The sequence below is a fragment of the Lepidochelys olivacea genome (assembly GCF_965140295.1).
Source record: "Lepidochelys olivacea isolate rLepOli2 genome assembly, chromosome: 8".
Lineage (NCBI taxonomy): Eukaryota > Metazoa > Chordata > Testudines > Cheloniidae > Lepidochelys > Lepidochelys olivacea.
Window position 1 is genome coordinate 17,502,959 of NC_140418.1, and position 18,616 is coordinate 17,521,574.

At 41.1% G+C, this 18,616-nt stretch overlaps 2 long non-coding RNA genes across 2 annotated transcripts in view; one reads left to right on the plus strand and one right to left on the minus strand.

Annotated features, from left to right (window-relative positions):
* Positions 1-18,616, minus strand: part of LOC311525042 — a 365,087-nt gene that overhangs the window by 35,141 nt on the left and 311,330 nt on the right. The gene's annotated exons all lie outside the window — the stretch shown is intronic.
* LOC311525041 lies at positions 211-16,668 on the plus strand. Its single transcript, XR_014712660.1, has 3 exons — positions 211-308; positions 15,090-15,198; positions 15,536-16,668. It is a non-coding gene; the product is annotated as an uncharacterized lncRNA (long non-coding RNA).

Genomic DNA, 18,616 nt, shown 5'->3' on the forward strand with positions numbered 1-18,616 from the left:
AGAAGAGTGGGTTGTGCCCTCAGGAATGTCTGTTAGGGCCTCAAAGCTGCAAACTCTGGGGGATAAACCACACCTGGTTAATCAATAATCAGAAGGAATCCTCTTGCTTGACCATTGAAAATGCTTGCTTAACAAGTTTTCTTTAAGGGACATGTCATTGTATTACTAATATATAAATAAGGGGAAAAAGTTTGAGGTAGTTGGACTGGACTCTCCCTCTGGATACATCTTATGGTCCCCACTGGCAGACTGAAGTTTGGCCAATGGAAGCCTCTCGCTGTGCCACTGGAGAGCCACACTCAGCTTCGGTAATTATCGAGGGTTGGGGGTGTTTTACTAACCTGTTGGGGATGTGTGTAAGCGCTTGAGACTAAGTAAAGTTTAGCTTTAAGTGAAAGCATTCTTGTGTTGTCCTGTTTGTGCTAGCCATCTATCAGTTGGACAGCTGCGTCTCCCCTGATTTATTTCCTGACACCCCCTTTCTCAGAGTAAAAGTTACCAAGAGCTTTGGGTTGAAAGAACCCCGGGTAACACTGGAGCCTGGAACTGGAGCTGGCAGCAAGCGGGACCCCGGTAGGGTTCCAGCAATGGGCAACAGCCTCCTCAGGGGAGGAGTTCCAGCAACAGGGGACAGCCTTGTGGGGGGTGTGGCGTGGAACCCCACAGCTCTCAGCCACCACTCTGGCAGGAGAAACCATGGAGCTGCAGCAGCAAAAGTCACAGACAGGTCACGGCTTCCATGAATTTTTGTTTATTGCCCATGACCTGTCTGTGACTTTTACTAAAAATAACCATGACAAAAATCTTAGCCTTAGTCATAACAAAACACAACTGAGCACATTAAGATGGTGGGTTTGACCTATATGGTCCAAAGTGACTGGGACCAAATTCTAGGTCTTCACTACAAAATAGATATGTTTTTCCATTGAGTTAACTTGACTGAGCGATTGCAATATAAAATACTAGTGGAGACAAGGCACAGATAGTTTTCACCTCAGTGTACCTCAAGATAAACTCTAGCTAGAGGTTCTAGGTTAACCTCATGTAGCTACATCTAGATAAAAACTTACCTGTGGCTTGTTTCCACTAGGATTTCACCATCTCGTTTTTACCGATTTGAGCACTCTTGATAGAAAACCCACCTTTTTTGCAATGAAGACGCAGCCTATGATACTGCCTCTCATCTCCTGACATACTATCATAGTGGCAGTCAGAGGAAGTCTCTGATGAGCTTACATCCATTTCAGTAAAAGAGAGGGGATGGTTGGCCAGGTCTTCTCCTTATGGTCTGTGTTGCAGCTGCTTGAAACACAGAATTTCCATTTTGTGGGGGGAAATGTGCCATTTAAAAAAAACCTGACATTTCATTTCAAAACAAATTTTTCATTTTGAAATGTATTTATTTTAATATTACTTTTATTTCATGACATATCAGTAGTAGTTCAGAATAGAACACATCACATTATGACATGTCATATAATCGTCAAAATATCCTGACCTATCCTATTATTTTATTTCTAAAATCATTAAGGGCAACGGCTACATAGTACTGATTCTGACCGTATTTTCTAAAATGTCTCCTGTCTGTGTTGTAAAGAAACAATTTGACACTTTAATCTAGAAAATAAGAGAGGCACTCAGTGGAGTAGCTGTTTTCAATATCTTAGAAAAATGATTTCAGGATAGCACAATGATTAAGAGGTATGGGCTTTGCAATCTGATGTACTGCTGGTTGATCATAGATTGAGTTGGTTGGACATACTACACCGTTTATATGTTTACATAGGCTTTTTTTGTTGCCTGGGGAATTTTAGTTGAGTCCTTTTGCAGGCCAACATTCGGGCGCCCTGTCAGCCACTTACGTTTTAAATTAAAGAAAATAATCTCTGCTACTAACAGTGGTAATAAGTGTTTTTATTTATTCCTTAATGTATAAAATACATTTTTAGAAAAGTTCTTTTAATCTCTTTTATCTTATTTAAACAGTGGATTGTTTCCCTTGGCTTACTGTGGCCCAGTCCTTGTTCCATGTGGCCCAGAGGTAAATACATCAGTATCTTTCAGTGTTACAAATGGAAATAAAACCAAACACATTTTAGTTATTTCTGCTGCCATATACTATTTTTATGGCATCTGAAAGCAGCTGCCTGCTCTTTAAGCCCAAGGGTGATATCCTCAGCTGGTATAACTCAGCAAGAGTCCCATTGAAGTCAATAATCGATGCCAATTTACAGCAGCTGAGGATCTGGTTCTAACTCTATATTACAGCTGTATGATGCCTTTTTGATAAAACACCTGGACTAGTGCCCAATACTCTGATTGTTAATTAGTAGGTCAGTACCTTTTCCCTTGCTATGGACTTAGCAGATTTCAACTAGCCAGACAAATGTTGATGTGGTAAATTAATTTTAATATTTTCATACAAAGAAACACTAAATTGTCTAGAGTATGCTACATTCCTGCCTGGACTGTAGCAAAGTGATCTGACTACTGGCCAATAGTTTGTATACTGAAGAAAGAAGGCAGTGATTAAGTAATTCTCCATCCCTGGAATGTCCTACCAACAATCACTTGAAATGAAAAGATCTATAGACAGAAATATTTGCATTGGTATCTGTAGTGCTGCTTATCTAACAAGAAGAGATTACTCTGGTGACTCATATAGGTACAGCAATTACATGTTAACAATTTATTAATTAAACCTTATTGGTATCATATTCCCAGTCTAAAAGAATACATCATTAAAATAATTAATAGCACAACTACAGCGGCTTGAATTTGCAATTATTCTTTGGCTCATAGTCCCCTCCTCTAACAATCTATAGATGCAATGTTAGGTGTGTGTAGTTTGAATGCTGCAGCTGTGTTTGGAATTTGGGGTCGGGGTAACCGTGTACGTTAAAGCTGAATGGTAATGGGAGTCCCACTGTGGAGTGGATGACATTAGTATGAACAGCAGGCACTTGTTCATTAGGCTTCAGCCTACCATTGCTATGAGTATCACATGAATTAATACACTGTCATTTAAGAGTATTTGCCAAACATTTTATCTGAATATCATGCTGGCTCTTCTGTGGAGATGAAAGAGCTTGGGAAAGGGAATCTCTGTTTAACAGAAAACACAGCAGGTGTATTAGCTTCTGTCAAGGTTCCTCCCCCACTCTGAACTCTAGGGTACAGATGTGGGGACCTGCATGAAAACCTCCTAAGCTTACTTTCACCAGCTTAGGTTAAAACTTCCCCAAGGTACAAATTAATTTTATCCTTTGTCCTTGGAATATCCACTGCCACCACCAAACTCTAACTGGGTTTACTGGGAAACGTAGTTTGGACATGTCTTTCCCCCCAAAATCCTCCCAACCCTTGCACCCCACTTCCTGGGAAAGGTTTGGTAAAAATCCTCACCAATTTGCATAGGTGACCACAGACCCAAACCCTTGGATCTGAGAACAATGAAAAAGCATTCAGTTTTCTTACAAGAAGACTTTTATAGAAATAGAAGTAAATAGAAGTAAAGAAATCACCTCTGTAAAATCAAGATGGTAGATACCTTACAGGGTAATTAGATTCAAAACATAGAGAATCCCTCTAGGCAAAACCTTAAGTTATGAAAAAGACACACAGACAGAAATAGTCATTCTATTCAGCACAATTCTTTTCTCAGCCATTTAAAGAAATCATAATCTAACATATACCTAGCTAGATTACTTACTAAAGTTCTAAGACTCCATTCCTGGTCTATCCCCGGCAAAAGCAGCATATAGACAGACACAGACCCTTTGTTTCTCTCCCTCCTCCCAGCTTTTGAAAGTATCTTGTCTCCTCATTGGTCATTTTGGTCAGGTGCCAGCGAGGTTACCTTTAGCTTCTTAACCCTTTACAGGTGAGAGGATTTTTCCTCTAGCCAGGAGGGATTTTAAAGGGGTTTACCCTTCCCTTTATATTTATGACAGCTTCAAAAACCTTATTGGCCATGGTTGTATAAAGCAACTCAAAGACATGGGATTCCCCGAACTTCACAAACTGTCAGTGGCTGCATGTTATCACAGCCTGTTGACTAGAAGAACATATTCCCCCCTCTTCCCCCCCTCCCCCCGCACAGCTAATTCCATTTTGCTAATGGGCTCATTCCATTTTTAAACATGGCCATGTTTCAGAGCACACAGACAGGTATTCATCCACTCTGAGCAGGGATCAGAATGGAGCAATAGAGACTAATTGGGGCTGCTTACGTGGGCAGGAGAAAGCGACAACTGCTAAGGGCTATGATAAGGGAGACTCTAATGAAAAGTGATCAACCAATACAGACTGCTTTTAAAAATGCAGATGAGTGAATGTAAAGAAAGACACTTGCAACCTGAGCATTGCAATTACAATGGAACAAATTCATATTCCAGTGCTCAGCTTCAGGAGCTGGTCACTAGATCCTCCACTAGATCCACTGGATCCTCCCCAGTAGGCTGTGCAGTCTTGTCTCTGAGACTGCTTCAGCCTATTCTCTTCTGTTCAGGCTTTCACACCATACTCATCCCTGCAGAAGGCACTTCTAATATCATGGTGAGGGGCTATACCTGAAGAGCCTTACTAGATTAGGAGGACACACAGTGATGTAGCTCCCCTACCTCAGCTGTCATGTATCTGCTTGGGAACAAGCTCAGCAACTGCAGCTGAGCACTGAAATGAGGTGTGACTGGACCCATACAGCTCGGGGCCCAAGCATCTTTATATTCAGAATCAACATGTTTTTAAAAGAAATGTTGACTGGATGATCACTTACCATTAAGATCTCCTTTATGTTAACTCTTTCCATTATGACGAAAGGATAAAATACAATGGACATGTTTTGCCTAGAGAAAAGAAGACGGAGGTGGTGGTGGAGAAACCTGTTAACAGTCTTCCAATATGTTTAAGGGCTGTTATGAAGAGGACGGTGATCAATGGTTTCCCATGTCCAGGACAATAAGTGATGGGCTTAATCTGCAGCAAAGGAGATTTAGGTTAGATATTAGGAAAAACGTTCTAACTATAAGAGTAGTTAAATTCTGGAACAGACTTCCAAAAGAGGTTGTGGAATTCCCATCATTGGAAGTTTTAAAGAACAGGCTGGACAAACTCTTGTCAGCGATGGCCTTGGGTTACTTAGTCCTGCCTCAGCACAGGGGGTTGGACTTGATGACCTCTCAACGTCTCTTCCAGCCCCACATTTCTATGATTCTAGGATTATCTATTGGTTACATTCCCATTTGTGTGACTTGCAGGTTTTCCTTCATGCGGATCAGACAAAGTCACCACTGAATAGACTTGTGTAGCTGGTTATCTTATAACTGATTTCTCTTCCACGCACCTCCAGTTTGGGAGAAAGTAACATTTACCAATGATTTCTAGCGAACTTGAACTTGGGACTCTGATCCTATTGGGATCGCCCACTGCTAAAGGGTCCCCCCGCCTAAGGGGGGGATCCACAGGACCTGAAAGCCAAGTGATTTTGGGAGACAATTAATAAAATAACAGGAACAGGAGTGCGGTCAAAGGATCAAACAAAGGGAACCTGATGGGGACACCAAGCAGAGAGCCCCAGACAGTGCCCACTGCTCCTCAAAGATGTCAAGGGAGTCAGTGGACGCTGCCCAGAGGAACTCTGCCCGTTAGCATGAACGGATGGAGGATCAGAAATAGGCCCCACAGTTACAAGAGTCTCCTTTGGCCAACCTCCTCTCCCTGGTTTTATAGATGGCCATTTTAGCCGGGGTCAGGAGGACGTTGACCAGGAGGTCCTGTGGTTTTGTGGGGCCATGGATAGGGAGCGCATAGATAAGGAGGTGAGGGGAAAAGTGTAGCCAGAAACGTAACAAAATATTTGTGAGGAGCTGGAATAGGGGCTGCAACCTGGCACACTCCAAGCGAACGTGTGCCAGGGTCTCCCTCACGCCGCAGACTCTGATACTTGGCATGCTGATCATTCCCACTCTGAAAAGCATTTCTGGTGATCCTAACATATAGTAAAAAAAAAAAAAAAAAACCCACTGTGTGCAAATTGAAAGTCGTTTGTAATTTGCAAGAGTTCTAACAGATTGCAAATAATTGATTAGGACAGAAAATATATAACCAGAACACTGAGTTGATAGCTTAGCCTTTTTAAGTACACTATAAAAATATAGATTGAATCAAAGCCAATTGCAGAGCATTACACACAGAATAATAATATATATACACACACATACACACACACACACACACACACACACACACCTTGAATCATAATTATAGAACATTTCCAGGACCTGAAAAGGTATTTTCTGGGTTGAAATAGAGTATTCGGTTTGAAAATAATTTTTAAATGAGAAAAAAAGCCCACATTTTTCTTCTTTAAATGAGCATCCAATTTTCTCTAAATGGCCTCCATTGAAGCCGTTGCCTTGCCTGCTTGAGGTTGTGGTTTCAGTTCAAGTATACACACAATCGTGGTCAATCCATAAAAGAGAGTGCTTAAGGCAGAATAGTTTCTGAAAAAAATATGCTCCAATTTACTTTTGTAAGCAGGCAGTAAACACAGAAATTATACTTTGCAGAAAGGGCCATTGTAGGAGAGAACCACGGAAGGTCACCTCTCCTACTGTGTTATTCATGCCTTTCCTTATTTCCTCCCGCCCTTTGTCCCTGTATCTGAATTGAGTGGCCCAAGACTTTCATCATCTCTGATTTAAGAAAGAAACAGAAAGAAAAGGATCTGGCTCATATGCAACAAGGGACATTAAGCCAGAGGGAGACATTCAACTTTCAGAGAGGCTGAGGAAACAGGTTGTTTTGATGGCTCAAAAATTAGATTGGTCAGGCATTTTAAATGAATTCACCGAACCACTGGAGTGTTTTATGATCAGATTATGCTTCAGTTTCAGTGGGGGTTGGTTACCTTTTAGCAGCCGAACCGGCAGTCTGGAGCTGCCCAGGGTTTTGGCTAGTTGTGAGGGTGGATTGCTAGCGCCCTCTATCTTTGTGTGATCACCTTGCATTTATCCCATTTTTGGCTCAGAAAGCTAACAGTGAGAATAATGAGAAGACTTTCAAAAAACGGGAGAAATGAAAGCCAGCCGTGTATTTACTGAACTCTAACATAATGGAAGGCACACACAAATATGGGAGGGTAGATCTGAACATTTCCTGCAGCTCCACTATGACATCATTGCGTTGGTCCATTTCTTAATGTTATAAAATAATTTTGAATGCATTTAGGGAAAAGCTCAGCCATCTCCTCTGCTGCTACAGAGGGTCACCTGGCAGCAGAACCAGCATGGTTCTGCTAGACAGGGACATGGGAATTCCCATCATGGAGCGGACACTGCGTGGCTGGACCCAGCAGGGATGAGGGGCAGGAGGTCGTACAGCACGGACAATCCAACACCACAAAGATCCTCCTATCTCTCTCCATCCCCACAGGGGTCTGCACAAAGGTCCAGGTAGGGTATTTCAACCTCTGAACTGAACTCATTTCCATGCAGCAGCTCCTTGGTTCTTCTGCATAGGTGGCGGGTATAACATGGCAGGGCAGGCTAAGCCTCCCTGGGGGGAGCTGCAGCCACTGGATGCAGGTTGAATAGTTCTCTGCTATTTCAGCTCTGGGCTCTCACCCATCCCTCCCAGAGTGCCCAAATGCTGACATGCATAATATTCTAATATGCAAAGCACCTTCCTGATCTGCAGCAAGTCCAAATTCTATTGCTAGGCCCGACATAGCTCTGCCAATGTATCTTAATTCTGCCTGAAATTCCACTAGCCATTCTCAGTCGGACCTTGGTTTCTAATTTTCTTAGATTGTGGGCTGGGTTTCGGATACAAGCAATGTACATTAGACTGAGATCACCCAGGCTTCATTTTATTTGTGGCGTTATCAGGATTTGAACTCATTTCTTCAGGCATGGAAGGCTAGAGCATCCAGAAATACTGACAGTGTCTGGTTCTGATATTTTTGGTAGGGCTAGAGCTTGAAAACATGTCTGCTTCATGGCCTACATTATGTTCAGAGATATCATGACTTAGATTTATCACTTCTTGCGGTTGTGACAATATTTGACCCATTGCAGAGCAATGTAATTGTGCTAATATGATGCTGATGAGGCCAGTGGTTCATCAGGAGTTGAATTATCACAATACAGGTGATTTTTCAGTGGCTAAATCAGAAACCCAACTGAGTTAAAGTGGTTGAGTTCACTCAGCCTCATTTAAAACCCAGCCTAAAAGCGCTATTATTTTAACAAGTTGCCATTGTTAATGTCATCATGTCCTTTTCAGAAAAACTGTTGTCCTAATTTGAAACAAGTGCTTCCTTTAGGGCTAATTAAGCTGACGAATAACACTTTAAAGAACGAGCGCAGTGAAGCTGGGGGCTCTGGAGAGGGCTGATTCTAGCTGCTCACAGCTGGGAGAATTATTTGCATCCCTTCCGCATGAGGATATGGAATGAGAGAAAAACAACACGTAATCATCTCTATAATAAACTTATTCTAAACAGGGTAATTCATAATTTGATGGTACACATGTACACATGAGTTTGTCATGGACATTGGCTAGGCTAGCACCCAAACTACAAATCAAAGTTTACAGGAAATAGAGAAACCAATTCCCTGTGACATAGTAAGCAAACCTATTTGTATTCATTCACTCCTTCAAGTTTAGGCAATGTTCCCTCAAAACCAGACTGGCGATAGATGAACCTCTAAAGGTTTATAGATCTGGTTTGGATGCTTATTGGACCTGAGGCTCGGTATGGATCAGTGTGTTTCAGTGGACAAGGCCCAGGACAGGGAGTCAGAAGCCCTGGCAGCTATCTCAGCTCAGCCTCTGCTGTGTGACTGTGGAGACGTCACTTCACTTCTCTCTGCCTCAGTTTCCCCATCCATAAAATCAGAATTTTGCTAGTTGCCCGCCTCTGTAAAGCAGGAATGAAAAAACATTTTCTTAACTCTGTCTGACCCTGACACGTGCCATATGAAAGGTTTCTTATATTGATGTAGGTATTATTATAATGCCATCCTCACTCTGTTCACCTGGTGAAGAGCCAGGCACAATGTTGCACTGTGTTAACAGAATTATGATAATCATGGGGATAATACTACTTACCCCATACTGGTAAAGTGAAGTACACTTAATAATTAAAGATTGCTAAATGCTTTGAGGACCTTAGTGGAAAGGTGCTTCTAGATGTTGCAAAGTGCTCTGAAGCCAACAAAGAGACTCCCATTAACACCAACAGACTTTGGATCATGCCCTAGAAGTACACTTCTCTATTATTCATCCTGTAATTTCTTTCTCTTTTGTTGATCAGCATTACAGAGGTTCTGGTCAAAAGCCTCATACCTGGATGTTCCTGTAAATCAAGCCAGTGAGCATCCACATGTTGTCATTGTCTCTTTAAACAGATAATGATGATTCAAGCAAACATCCGTACACAAAAGCAGCCATAAATGAAATATTCACATGGGAATTTCAATTCCTGAATAACAGTCCTCACTGTTGAAAGCTATGAAGGGAGTTTAGACACAGGGGCCTATTGGTGGTTCACACCTAATATACTGTTGTCATAACCAGTCTCTAAAAGGTGTCATATAAGGTATCACATATAAACTGGTAACACACTGGTCCTGAAAATCATTGTGGGTATATGTACAGGGAGTGTACACAGAGTTATAAATATGAGCTAGAATTATGTTCTTAAAATGTGTTTAGCAAGCAGTGAATAAGCCCAGTCTGCCCTAGGCAAAGGAATGTGTAGTTGCTTGTCTGACCAGCCTGGTGGTAAGAGACAATGAAGGCACATTTACATAAAAGGTTAACAAAGCCACCAGCCGAGTGGGGGAGATAGCCTCTTGACTATCAGATTGGGGTGGAGGAGACTGCAAAATGGTGTCATTCACTGGCAGACACAGCAAGCTGAGCCCCCAGGAGGGCCTCCTGAAGCAAGATATAAACTTCAGATATCTTTGGAAGATACAGTAAAAGCTTTGTTATCTGGCATGTTGGGAGAATGGAGAGCGCCATTAGCCAAAAATTCCGGTTAACTAAGAGTTATACTTACCAGTGAATTACCAATTTTCAAAGAATTAGAATACTATAAAATGAACAAACATTCCTATGCTTGCCATTTTCAAAATGTGTAAAAATGTGTTTTCATGTCAACACAACTCTCTTACGCTTCTCTCCATTGCTTTTTGCTGGTATTTTGGATGCCGTAATTGTAGGCTGGCATTGATATTTTATGATAAACACAGGGCAATACAATGAGAGGTAAACCAACCGATCACAATGGTAGATACAAACAGAAAGAACAGCATTCTGCTCTTCTCGGCTAACTTGAGTGTAGTCCAACTGCTCTCGGAATACTTGGGTCCTGAATAGCTTCGGTATCGGTCCCGGTTAGCTTCTGCATCAGTCCTGGTTACTAGATTGAAGATTCGTATTGGGAGATATCAGAAATGCCAGTTTCTAGAGCTTTCAGGATGTTAAAGTGCTGGATAACACAGCTTTTATTGTATAAACAAGAACAGAAAGCCATCTTCGTGTCCATCACTAAAGGGGCCAGAACTCTTGAAATCATAGAATGTTGGATCCTTCAACCAAGGGAGTTGAAATCTCTCGGAAGTAAGATTAGGTGAGAAACCTGCTTAGGCAAAGATTGTAACTTGCTGAAATTAAGTTTTAATCTCAGGAGCATATATATTTTTTTTACTTTTGTTTGCTTGTAACCCTGTCTAATATAATTCCTTATACTTGGCATCACTTACACCTATGACTTTTTGTTTCATAAACTTATTTTACTTTTAATCTAAACTAACACATCCGATGAAGTGAGCTGTAGCTCACGAAAGCTCATGCTCAAATAAATTGGTTAGTCTCTAAGGTGCCACAAGTCCTCCTTTTCTTTTTGCGAATACAGACTAACACGGCTGTTACTCTGAAACCTGAAATAAAAGTGTTTGTCCAACTCCAGTTAAATTAATGAGCTGCTGTTTTCTGTCTCTTTAAAGGAGCAGTGAACTTGATAACTTTTGTGAGTGCTCCAGGAGAGGGTTGGATGCTACCAGGAAGATGGTTTTGGGGAAAATCCACAGTGGTGGGTCACCCTGAAAAATGTAATGGGCAGTGGAAGCCAGGATGTGACCTGAATGTTTGTCTGCTGGCGTCTGGGCTGTGAGCCACAGCAACGTAACGTTTAAGGCACCCAGAGTTACAGTGCAGGTGACACAACCCCCAACTAGCCTGGGTTGGACCTCAAAGCATCAGAGAAGCACAGTTTGCAAGGGCTGCTACAGACACTGAAATAATGAATGTGAGAGCTGTGGGATGACACAAAGACATTAAAGTTTTAAATTCCCAATTTTCTTTGGTAGGATCTGGGTAATGCTCTGTAGCTGGCAGCTTTGGGATATCCTTATCCTTATTCCATGGGCAGCAGCAATGAGCAATCACAGCTGGTGTTCTAACAGTTCATGGGACTCTTGTGGATTTCACATGGCCCATTACACCCTTAAATCACATATATTTAGATTTGCATATCGAGCTTTTTGACAGCCTGGATAGCCTCATGGGAACACGGTAAGGATAAAGTAGTGTCATATTACATATTTTTTTCTTTTTCCATAATGGAAGTAAAGACTATTATTAGATCAACAAGACATCAAGTAAGTAATAATATTTCAAATACACACTAATTTGCATAATGCTTTGAATGCTACATTTCCATAATTTGCTACACTTCCCCCTCCCACTCTTCTTACTTAATGCTGCTTGTTTGAGGCAGTAGCCCAGAGCTCATGATCATTTGTTCATGCTGGAGAAATTAACTAATGCAGAGAAGAAAAAACTATAGTGATTTCACAGCAATTCAGCAGTTGTAGCCTTAAAATCTAGGTGACTCTGCTGGTCTGAAACTACCAGCTGCTGTCCTGTGTGTTCCAGAACATTGCCATCTTCTTTAAATTACTCTTAGCTTGTAAGTTATTTTATCCTGTGCATTTCTAATTTATGTGCCTATTCAATAGACCCATCAGAGCCCCGGGAAAACTCCATCTGGCAATCAAGTTCTCTTCTTTTAACACAGCTCATCAAGGTCACTAAGCTCACAAACCTGCTGTTACTACTTTGAACTAACTCTTAGTCCTGTTCTTGCATTGATGCTGTCCTATCTCAGGTTGCCATTCAGCTGTTCCCACAAGTATGAGGAAATCTGATGCTTTTTTCTTTAAGATCTTGGAAAACATATTGAGAATCATTCTTTTATACAAATCATGGTTGTGTTCCTGCAGACACTTACTACTGAGCATAGTACTTGCCACCCTGAATAGTCCCATTGAAGTCGATAGAGCTACTCATTATAATAAGTATTATGCCGACCGGCAGGAGTTTGCTGGACTGAGGATACTCATTGTAGTAAGCACTATGCCCGATATCCTGGAGTGAACTCATACTCAAGATTCAAAATGGGCACGAATTGCAATTTAAAATACATCAATGAACAAACCACTGCAGGGTATCACTGGGGATCTAAATCACTGCTAAATAAGTATGACATGTTATCATAGTCATTCAGGAACTCCCTCTTACAGCACATCGTATAGCTCATCCTATGGAAAATACTAATGGGAAACCAAAATCATTGTTCCACATGGGAGTCATTGGATCATAAAATAGCTGTGGGAGGCTTTGCTAGAAGATAAAAAGACATGCAGTATGAAACTTGCAATTCGTCCTCCCCTCTGCACTGCGCCAGAGAAGAATTACCTTGTTACCTGCCTATCTGCATAGTATCTTAGCCACAGATTCAGGAAAACACTTTAACACCTGTTTAAATTTAAGCCTCTGCTTAAATTCGATGGAAGTCCTTAAGTTCCTTTGAAATTGCTTTCCTGAATCAGAGCCCTTAAAGATTACACAAAAGGATTATAATAAACAAATATAGATCCAGTCATCTGTGCTCATGTGCACAGAATGAGAGCTGAACAAATAATGAATTCAACTCAGTTGGCCTCTTTGCCTGCTCATGAAATGCCAGCAAACAGATCATGATATCCTCTTTTTGCTTTATGCACTGATCGCATATTTAAAATTCAACCTGTGTAACTTAGTTTTCATTTGTCTAAGAGTCACATGGCAAGGTTTGTCTTTCATAGCTGGAAATCAGTGTCAACATTTCAAGCTGTGAATTCTTCTGAATACAGATTTAAGACCTGATACCTATAAATACTTGTGTGTGCAACTTTGGTTTTCACTTTCCATTACTATTTTTGCCAGTCAGATTTACTCAAACCTTGACAGAGTACACACAAGAGGCATGAGCATGGACAAAGTGAATTTATTTAAATATTCAAACACATATTCATGAACTTTTTATTCTGGATTCCCCCTCCTTTACTAGAAATATTCATATGCCTAGTACTGGTAAAAGAACACAAATAAGTGACAGCTCTATGCCACATCCTGGTGTTAATGGGTCAACATGTTTTCTGTAAGTGACCATCCTGGAAAGGAAACTGCAGACTCTGACACAGTTAGGATATCACATTCAGATGATTCTTGAGAACAGACAACTATGGATTAGATGAAGATCCAGGCTTTTCACTCAACTTCACACCTCTGTTAATTACTGCCTGTATTTCCAAAGTCTCGCAACTCAGTTGATTGCTGGCCCCTGCCCAGCTGATGAGTTGACAGGCATACACAGGGTTGAAACCCTTGGCCCCCACTGACATCAACGGGAGTTGCCAGGATTTACAGTGGGGCCAGGATTTCACACACGGTGTAGCCTTCCAATCCTCAGTGAGTTCAGGTATAATCTCAGACACTGTAAAATAATTCCATTCAACTGTTTATAGCATAAGTGCTAGAAGTAGGGGTGTTGCTGCACGCCCCGGCTTGAAGAGGTTTCCATCATATACGGGGTTTACTGTTTGGTTCAGTGGCCTTCAGCACCCCCGCTATAAACATTGTTCCAGCGCCCCTGGTTTATAGTGTCTGTGGTAGTATGTAAAAATAAAAAATATTTAGGAAGGCCCAATCCAGAGTAGAGCAAAGTACCCCTGAAAGATTCTGAATGCCCTCAAGTCTTATACCTCCCAGGAGATGGTCAGACCCTCAGTGGATCAGGCCTTTAAGTAATTAGCTAGAAAAATATTACAAGATATTAAACATCTTTGACATTTATTCACTTTCATATTCCTCATCTTCACAGTTGCATGTTTTGCAATAATCTGCAAGAATCCCTGTGTATCTAAACAGCTGCTACCCTTAAACCTTGACCTGCATACAGCATTGCTTCGTAACTCTAATTAGAGATGGCCTTGAGCTGCAAAATGCAGATCCAGTTTTCAAACCTTTTCTCCTTCCCACAGTTGCTGTGTTCCGAAGTCTTTGGAACTGGGATTTTGGTGCTGGCTGGGAAACTCAAATTCAGTTCTGGATTCAGATTCTATTTCCCAACCAGCTCCAAAGATTGGTAGTATTAGGATTCAGGGGTGGGCCTATCTCTAATACTGATGTATTATTCTACCTTTGCTTGTTTAATTTATTTCCCTCCTAGCCTCTTATCTAATTTTATATTATTATTGTCTTTGTATCCTTAAATTTATTATTTTTGTTATTTATATAGCATGGTGAGTGTAAACAAATTTAATTATGTTGTTTACATGAGCTAACCTGATAGACTAATGGGGAAATCAAGTATTTCACTCCTGCAGTTGGCACAAATGCAATTTCCTTTCTCACTCACATTAATCCAAAGTGTTTGTGCAAGGTGCCAGATCGATAGCACTGGAGTTCAAAGTCTTTCTTTATCCAAATAATAGGTACATCTTGAGCAGCAGCAACATAAGCTTCTCCTCATTTACCCCCACATCCACGTGGTTCAGTTCTGATCTGGAGACATCAGGTAAAGGTGTCAAATAGTCAAGATCAGTTTAAGGTATTCCAAAACCTAGGGGAAACCTGGGTTGCACCATGACCAGCAAACATGATATTTTAACTTTGTGGATGCAAGATGTTAAGGGGTTTTTCAAATCGTATTAGCCAAGTCGATATTAAAAAGCCCTTTTTTTGTCTTCTAGACTGACTCCCAGTTCTCTGCTTGGGCGATGTTGGCAGAAGCCTCCAAAAAAGTAAATTCCAGAGTTCACAGCCCACGTAGAAGAATGGGGCAATAGACACACCTCTAAGGTATTGTTTTAGGCTGTCTGCAGACTCAGGCAGACGTTGCCACATCGGTCGTGATTGTGGGACTGAGTCAAGTTTTCAAGCCTTTTCTGCAACAAAAGGGCTAGAACTGTTTAAAAAACGACCAAAGTCTAGATTGTAATGTCATCATGTGGATTCATAAGCACTGGTTCTTGCCACATGACTATTGTGCCCATACTGTAATCCAGCCATGCAAGCAGTGTGTTCTGCTTTCGGATGTGCATCTATGATCTTAACGGCCATGTGGGGTTTTTTTGGGGGGATTCTAAATGCTTCTGCTCCACACCTATTAGTTTGTCTAACCAATGTTCTACCCTAGGGATTGCACACTAAACAAGAGCAAGAGAAAGAGAGAAGGAAATCAAAACCATTGGAAAGAAGGTACAGAGAATTGCAGACAAAACAAAACAAGAAAGGAAATATCAATAAGAGGAAACAGCCAGAGCAACTATCCAAGAATGCAGCACAAAGAAAAAGCAAACAGAGCAAACAATACAGCCATCCCCCTCAAACCTAGGAAGACAGATGTTAAAGAAGAAAGAACACATCAGAATGTTAACCAAAACACAAAGCCACAAAACAGGAACAGGCAGAGAAAAAAAATACATTATACTCTTTGCTTAATCAAAGTATGAAGGAAGATCCGTTCCTGCTGGAGCAAATGGGTCTAAAGTTGTTCTCTGTCAGCAGAAGTGTCATGGGCTCCATTGTGCCTGCAAGGCACAGATCCATGCACAAAGGAGCAGCACCAGAAGCAGCTCCAGGAGGCATTGTGTCGGATGCAGCAGGTACATGCCTTTGAACGCAGAGGGATTGGAGCTACTGTGCTACTCCCAAAGAAGGTTCCCTCTCCTCCCTCCCTGGCCCTCTCTGTTGGCTGTTAGAGAGGGGACAGGATCATGGCCTGGCCCCTCACCATTCTGAAGAGCAGTGTAGCTCTGAGCAGCTTTTTATATTTCCATGAGCTGTGTGTGTCTCATATCTAGAGGTCTGATCCAGAGCCCACTGAAGACAATGGAAATTCTCCCATTGACTTCATTAGGCTTTGAATCAGAACCTAGGGGACATGATTTTTAAAGGCATTTAGGTACCTAATGGTGCAGATATAGTCACCCGTTGGGATTTTCAAAAGCACCTAGATGCCTAACTCCTATTGATTTCAAAATCCCACAGGCATCTATCTGCATGTTAGACACCTAAACACCTTGGCCTCCATGTCAAAATATGCATTCAGGTGCCTACCTTTAGGCACCCAACCTTAGAAATGTTGGCCATTATATTTAATTTAGGAATAATCTTTGGAGTTTTGAATTATCCAAACTGTTAGACAGCATGATTCTATCTACAAATGAGTTGTATCATTACTGAACTGAATTTCAGCTGCCATTCACTGTTGCTGGAATATTACACTTCTTTAATAATTTACAGAGTTAACATAATAAAAATATTAAAAAGTAATTTCAGAGTTTAAGCCAGCATTATGACTTGGGGCTATGTTAACTGTATTGCTACACAAGTATCCCAGCCAGAGAAGAATCCCATGGCAATATGGGAACCTCTTTTTACATACGTACAACATTTGGAAGGCAGTGTGGTCTAATGCTTAGAAGGGGCGGTGGTGGGGTGGGGCAGGATTAGAGCTGGTGAGATAGGACAGCATCCCCTGCAAGCCTTCAGGTCCCTATGAATTTGGTGCATTGTTAACTACCATAAAACCCAGGAGCATAGGACATGCATCCACTAAGATCTGTGAGAGACAGGGCTCATGCACATGGATATATCACACAGATACATCTATATGGTACTTGTTCTGTCTAAGTCATCAACCACATACTATCTTAGCTTTATGTAATTTTATTAATGGGTGCTGAATTAGACTCCAGACTGATAGTTTTCTGAATATTCTTCCAAGCACAAACAATTCTGCATCAAGATAAAAATGAATTAGAGTTTTAAAATGTATATCATGCTTCTCAGTCCTTGCATTAGCCAGCACAGGATATTGCAATGAATAACCCCAGTTCTGAATCTCTAACAGGCAAAGTTTGATTTTATCTGTTAAGTCAAGCACTACTCTTTATGTGCCAATAATGAAATAATTCTGATCCTCTATTCTAGAGACAGGTTTCAGAGTAGCAGCCGTGTTCGTCTGTATCTGCAAAAAGAACAGGAGTACTTGTGGCACCTTAGAGACTAACAAATTTATTTGAGCATAAGCTTTCATGGGCTACAGCCCACTTCATCAGATACATAAAATGGAGCATATAGTAAGAGGATATATATACATACAGAGAATATGAAAAGGTGGTACTCCTTTTCTATTCTAGAGGTAATTCAGCTGCTTATTTATTATTGCACTTAATCTGGAGCAAATTTCCATCTGACCTGTGCATATAGCAACCTTTCTAGAAAAACATCCAATCTTCGTTTAAAGATGGTCAGTGATGGAGAATCCACCAAGACCTTTGGTAAATGGTTTATTACTCTTATTTGTAAAAATATTCATCTTATTTCCAACCTGGAAATAATTTCCAGATTGGAATGCGCCATGTCAGGTACATCACATTTTAATGACTAATAATGGAACTTGGCTGACTCAGTCTCACTTGAGGGGCCACAATTTCTAACAGCAGTAAAAAATCTGTGGTAGTTTTGTAAAAATCTTGATTATGTTCTATGCACACACACAAAAAAAAAGTTCATCTCTCAGAGCTTTCTGCTAGCATCTACTTGAGAGGCATAGAAATAATTGTAAATGAACAAATCTATAATGCACAGCCTTTCTGGCATTGGATTCAAAAGATACTTGAGTTGTGGGGCAAAATAAATTAAAACTATCCAGTTGTGGGGCAAATTAAATTAAAACTAATTAAAACTATTCTATCCCCCCTCCCCAACACACACACCCCATTCATGCAGTATACCAGCACCACCAAGCATGAAGAGTTATCAGGGAAAAGACTTCAATCCTGTCAGACCTGATCTATCAGCAAGCAACATTTTCAAAGCCTGAGTTGCACCTGGCAAGCAGATGAGTGTATTGCTTCAAACAGAGCTCTAAACTTGTTCCGGTACATCACTGAGAACAATAGAAGTTATCAAGAGGCTCCTGCTGGGAGGTGCTTCAGAACCCAGCAGATCTCTGGAGCTTTACAAGGTGGTACACACCAGCCAGCCCAGGACACACAGAGACGTCAACATTTGCTGAAAGCCTCAAACTCCAGGAAAAGGATATCAACACAAATAGGGGAGCTTGTTCAGTGGTGTCAAGGAAGAGCTTACTTCTCAGAAGTTTCTTGAGCTGTGAAAGATTTGGGCTTGGTTAGTTCCAGTTTAGGGGTGAAGGTCTGGGTCAGCTTTTATTCCATCCAAACCACCTTCTTTTTCTCTATTAATGGTC